The sequence below is a fragment of the Nothoprocta perdicaria genome, unplaced genomic scaffold (genome assembly GCF_003342845.1).
Source record: "Nothoprocta perdicaria isolate Ctin4 unplaced genomic scaffold, notPer1 scaffold_9, whole genome shotgun sequence".
In the NCBI taxonomy this organism is placed as follows: Eukaryota; Metazoa; Chordata; class Aves; order Tinamiformes; family Tinamidae; genus Nothoprocta; species Nothoprocta perdicaria.
This window is the reverse complement of record NW_020456198.1, coordinates 2397219-2403446: the sequence shown is the minus strand read 5'-3', so window position 1 is coordinate 2403446 and position 6228 is coordinate 2397219. Positions and strand designations below refer to the sequence as shown.

Genomic DNA, 6228 nt, shown 5'->3' with positions numbered 1-6228 from the left:
TGTATTATTACTGTGGAGATTTACCCCCCACCGCCACCACATGCTATTTTGCACTAGCTTGTGCTATACTTAAACGCACCAACCAAATGTATTGACTGTATACCATTTGGATCAACCACATTTCTCAACAAGGGGGCAGGGTATGGTTTGCCCAGCTTATTTTAGGAACCATTATATCACCATTAAAGAGGAAGTGTTAAAGAGACTTTAAGAGAGAAATAAATATGATGACTGTACGTGTTGACCTTTTTTTGCAAGGTTTTATAGTCTAAATTAATAAGTTCTTAGACCTTACTAGAACCTTTATACAAAAAATAGCATCTTTACAGGGCACATGACTTAATATTGTATTTGCTTAAGCAATCTCAATTATTTTCAGGACATTTTTCCCTTCTCCTATATTCCCACCTAAATGTTATTGTATTTTGCCTTAGATATATGTGTATGTCTCTCCTTTATAGAATATATATTTATAATATCAGGCATGCATGCTTGTGTCCAGGCATGTGTTCTTTATTAGTCTGCAGCAAAGCAAGCTGGATAAGGGACCAAGGAAGCATTTGGGAGGAGAGGGAATTAGGGGCAGCCACCAGAAGTGGCTGAAACCGCTGAAGGTTGACCCACAGACACCAGTGCATTTTTCATGCACCTCACTGGAAAAAAAAGTGACAAAACACTAAATTGGAATGCTCTTGGGAAAGAAAAAGGCAATTTTCTTTTCAGAGCTAAGTTCAAAGGGGAACCGTTCCTAGYAGTTATGACTAGAGCAGCACAGTCAGTAGTTCAGGTGAGACAACAAATCCAACAGGGCAGCAAGATGGGCGCAACTGCCAAGATATGGTCACCAACAGCAGTGTAGGTCTTCCGGTGTCTATGAWCAGATTGCAACCAGATAAGAAATGAATCAGACCTTAAACATGAAGACCTTAAACATGACTGATATGCCCTTAAAAGTCAATGCATGCACAGCAGTCTCTTTTCCAGGACAGAAATCTCTGCTACAAGGTTGACTACTACTACAAACATATCTTACAGGCTTGAAGCAGCTATGCAGTGAGTTACAAAAGGGTTAATCTTCTCTATGGCATATGAGAAGCTTTGACAGCCAAGGTTTATGAATGCAACCATGAAATTAATTCTAACCAGGGAAAACAAACCAGATAGAGCTGCTCATGCACTCACTGGTTGCAATTTCCAAGGTCAGTTAAAGTTTATCAAAATCCCCAGACAAAATGTCAATAAGATATATTTAAGGTTATAGACAGATACCAATTCCCAGGAAAAAATACTCTGAARATACACTCAAGATGGTAAACATATGTGCCAATGAAATTCAAACAGTAAGAGCTAAACATGGTAATAATTGATAATGTTAAACATTTGGAAATTAAAAGTAACTGCTAGAGACAATGTGCTTGATGTAAAATTGATTATGTGTTTCAACTGRAAGTCTGAACTTCTGCTGTACAACATCTCTTTCTTTTTGTCATTATGAAACTCCTTTGAATATTGCGGAAGCTAAAAACTCACATGGTTTAAAAAATTAGACATTTGCAGAGGAAAAAATGCATTTGTAGGTATAAAAGAGAGGAAAAAATTGATTCGGTAAGTTCTGTCAGCCAAAAGTTGTGGAAGCCTTGGAGAATATTCCAGGGTGATAAAATTTTAGATGTGAGATCTCACACAGATCCATAAAGATCCAAGACTGACCACTCTCAACCAATTTTGCATGGAGGGTTTAGGAAGGACACTGCCTCTTTGGTACAGTGTCAGCCCCCTAACATATTATTTAATCCAATTTTTTGTTTTTTTCACTGAGAACTTTATCTTTTCTCTTCTAGCTTCAATAGTGATTGGGAAATGGTGGTGCGAGATGGAGCCCTGCCTAGAGGGAGAGGAGTGCAAAACATTGCCCGATAATTCTGGATGGATGTGTGCAACYGGCAATAAAATCAAGACTACCAGAGTAAGTCCTCTTTCTGCCTGTGCCCAGTAGGTGCTCATAGGAAAGGGAATCACCATCAGCAGCTGATCTCTTTCTTTTCCAGCATCATGCTTGCAGTTATCATCTCAGTCATCGCATACTGGCACAGCTATTCCAAGCTGCCTTCACATTAGCGGCTCTACAGGTAGTTTTGTAGCTGAGCTGAAACTCAATCCATTACTTTGGAAAAAAAGTCCTTACTTTTGAAAAAGTCTTTCAAAATAGGATTCTACTTTTGTTTTTGCATTCTGCAAATGTTTCACAGATATCTTTGTGGAACTGCTACTTCTACACAAATTCCAGTAGTTTTAATGAAATTGTATTCATACAACATGATTGCTTTTCCCCCCAAGCAAATTACATTTTCAATTCAGAACATGTTTTTGTATGGCCAAGATTTTGATCTTCAGCAAAACTGAGAATATCTTTTGAAACCTGCTAAAATGAAAAAGCAAGATGTTCAAGAAACTATTTTTCTGGTTATTAAGAAGTTCAACACACAGGTACTTGGCTAAAAAATTCACAAGAATGTCATTTAATGTCACAATTTCCTTACTTCCATTTCTTATGTTCCCGAGTGCAGTTATTTTGTCCCCTAAGCCTTTTGTTGCAGAAGGAGATTTTACCCCAGCTGATCCCCAGAACTGCTGAATGTTTTTCCTCACCCAAATATAATTTTATCCCAAGCCAAGAATACTTTGAATTGAAGGAAGGAATGATTTGTATTGCGAACTAACTCAGATTCTCAAGTATTGTCCTCAGGACAGCTCATCTAGTCATCTTACCAACTTACAATACCAATGTCGTGACTGAAAATTGGTCCCTGCCTGCAGCTGCTTTCCACTGAGCTGAAACAGCCTTTGAAAGACTGTGTCCTGAAAATTCCTTACTGCAAAGCCAAAACAACCATTGCATGCCCTGTTCAGTGCAGCAACTTTTTTTCCTAACAAATTAGCAATTAAATAAAATAAAGCAATATTCAAAACTGATAAGCAATATGCAGAAGTACACTCTACTTTTATCACATTATAAACGTAGCATAAAACCAGTAATACTGATGTACCACTCCAAGTCAGTTTGGAGATTACATACTTTAGGAATCTTCTTCTGTGAACTYGTCTTGTGCTTAATTCTCCCAACCCTGAGCCCATAAGTTGGTTTTCAGCAGTACCCAAAACATTTCTACATCTAGAGATGCTGGAAGTTTAACAGCTTCATTAATATTCAGATGTATACTCCAACCTATTCAGTATGCACAATTGTACTTCATTTAAATTAAATACTTACAGAAGTGAGTGCTCATAACTGAAAAATGTTTCTGTCATTTACCCACAGGAGTTATTTTAATTAGCTTGAGAGGGGAGTACCTTATGGTGCTGCTTCCAGTAGAATTTTGCTTTGTTGCTTCAAAATATCATTACAGACCACAATTGGCAAAAGCAACATGACATGATGTGCTTAGCAACTGTCTCTCGCATTTTCTAAGCAAAAATCCTACTTCATAATCCCCCAAACTTTGCTTGAATCCCTACTGCTGTGTCAAGCCTCGAAACATAAATAAAGTAATAAAGGCAATCAGATCCTGAAATGGACAATTTTTTCCCCTTTGTTTTGTCATTTCAGATAGCATCAGAGAAAGATTACACTGTAATCTGTACTGCCCCCAATCCAGGCTACAAGATGGGGCCATGTGTGTCTAATTTATATAGCTAAGAAAGCAGAAGCAGCAACACAAATCACTCAACATCCAAGATATATCTATGGTGATTAGCCAAGAAACTAGAGCAAATCACCATAGGCTGTAAGCAATTTTAACAGGGGCTTTTTCTTTCACAAAATACATTTATGTTGAACAGCTGCTGCCCTGACCAGGAAAGCATCCATTTATACATCACAAGATTAAAATCCCTATTTATATATATTTCTCCTTCAAGCTCACAATATAATACATACATGCATATGTGTTTGTGTATAAATATCTATGCATACACATGACATACAACCTTGCAGTGGTTCTCCAGAGAGATTGATACTGCTTAGCAGTAGATGGACATCAGATCCAGGGAAGGCTTTGCCAGCAGCAGGACCTGCTTTCCTACTTTTCATAAATTTATTCCTAGGTTTGGTCCTTTAACATAGATCACTACTGAAGTTGTTAAAGCCAAAGCTGTAAAGCTCTCRGCATCCAGATCGATTTGTTTGCTCTCAATACTCAGAGCAGGTGACTGAAAAAGTGGGAAGGAATCTTTGGCAATTCATTCTTTGGTCCAGTTTGAAACTTGTTTTAATCTCCTTTTTTTAAAAAAGCACAATTCTCAAAGCTTTCCTTTAAAAGCACAGACTCTCTTTTATGGTGTCCTCAAGGGAAAAGCATGCATTTCTTAGCAGCCACTACATATCTCGTACTACAGCAGAAAKCCCTGAAGTGACCATGGTCCCGTATTCCTCTCCACTGCTTCATGGCCCGTGGGAATACCCACAGCAGCACATCCAAAAGGAAGGGCTGCCTATCCTCTCCAGCAGACAAGACCCAGCAGCATCATTTATCAACAGAAGAGCAGAAAATAGCAGCTGGGGGAGGGAGGGAAACAGTAAAAGAGCCCCGAGTTTTATTTATTTATTGACTGTCTGACCAGGTTAATAAGTCAAATGGTTTTCACAGTTAAAATTTTCCTCTGGAGCAGCGAGAAAGAACCCCATTTTTGTGATAACAGTCTCTGCAAACCATGAGGTCAGCTGGAAGTAGTAGAGCACAAGGCAATAAATATCTCTTGCTACGAGCTATTGCTGCATTTCATCATATCACCAAGTGCTTAGCTAATAATTTGTAGTCCTAATTTAAAACMTGAGCCTGCTCACATTCAAGTCAGCTTGAGTTTCCTTGCTGACTTAATTGTCTGGCCAAGGGCTAGACCCCTCAACACCATTCATCTGCCTRTATCGGTGTAGAGAGGAAACAAAAGGCTCTACTCAGGAGAGCTATTTTAGCTCCTGTTAGGTCAATTCTTATTTGAGCATCCTTAAAACTCCCCTCAGCAGCACTGCTTCCTCCTAAAGCCATTAGCATGCTCACTTGGATCAATGCAGGTGTTTGTCAGAAAGAGCTAAGGCTGTTGTGCCGCACAGAATGAATTGCCTCACCCAAGGTGAGCAGGTAAAGTGGGTCAGACTTTCTGGTTTATCATAAGATCTTTCATACACATCTTTGTATAACAGCATTGGAGGAGGAAGCCCAAATTAACCTGAAAGTGGTTCCACTTGCATGTTCTAGTCCAGAAGGAGCTACTACCACCTGCCCAAGCAGGGGAAGGTGATGAAAATTCCAGCTAGATACACAATCAGTGCAACACCACAGAAAACCCAGGTCTTCCTTCCCCTGTGTAAAATACGTTACATAACTGACTCTTTGCCTCCTGCAGATCCATCCGAGAACCTAACAGAGAACTGCCTGCGTGGATACAGCGAGAGCCCGGCTGGCACACAAGGACATGCAAGCGGAGGTGGGAAAGCCTCGCAGTATCTCCAAGCCAAATGGATTTATTTGCACTCTGAATGGCGACTAGATAACAACAGTGGCTTTACTGTGTGAAGAACGTATTCTGTGGAAATAACGTCCCCAATTTTTGATGTCTGAAAAGCAAAGAAAAATGGTTCTTGGGTAAAGTTTCCAAGATTCTGAAGTATCAGACAACAGTATTAAATATGGATCTACAATTTACTTTTTACCATTTAAAGTATATATTAATATATATTAATACATGATATTTTGAAATAAAAGCCTCACTCTTCAAGAAATTGAATCCTACTACACATTGCTGCAGCTGTAATTTTTTTTTTTTTTTGTAATGGTCTGGAAGATCCCTACGTGCTTCAGAGAGAAACCAGGCAGCCAAGAGGCAAAGCAAACCTGCTGCCWTCTGAGGATGCAGAGAACTACATGAATCAATCCACCACAGCATCCCAAAGTTCCCAGTCCCTTTGCGGAGTATCAAGGGCATTTTGCTGTTCTACTTTCTTGTGTCCTGGAGGCTTTTCCCCCTTGTGCAACACTAGCATGCTGGCTTTGCTTACGTAATCATACTTGGTACTTAATTGATATCTAACAATGATAATTCTATCCTCTTCCAAGAGAATATTTTTAGAGCTATTAGAAATTTCATGGAGAAGAGAAGGACAACTACCAAGTGAAATRCAGTATGTATTAAAAGTTTATTTGGCAGAGTTTGGTAGACTCTGAGCTCCCT

At 39.2% G+C, this 6228-nt stretch overlaps 1 long non-coding RNA gene across 1 annotated transcript; it reads left to right on the top strand.

Moving 5' to 3' along the window:
• The first annotated feature begins 1847 nt into the window (after positions 1 to 1847).
• On the top strand, positions 1848 to 5763 carry LOC112958790. The gene is made up of 2 exons (XR_003251504.1): positions 1848 to 1966; positions 5404 to 5763. It is a non-coding gene; the product is annotated as an uncharacterized LOC112958790 (long non-coding RNA).
• The last annotated feature ends 465 nt before the right edge of the window (positions 5764 to 6228 follow it).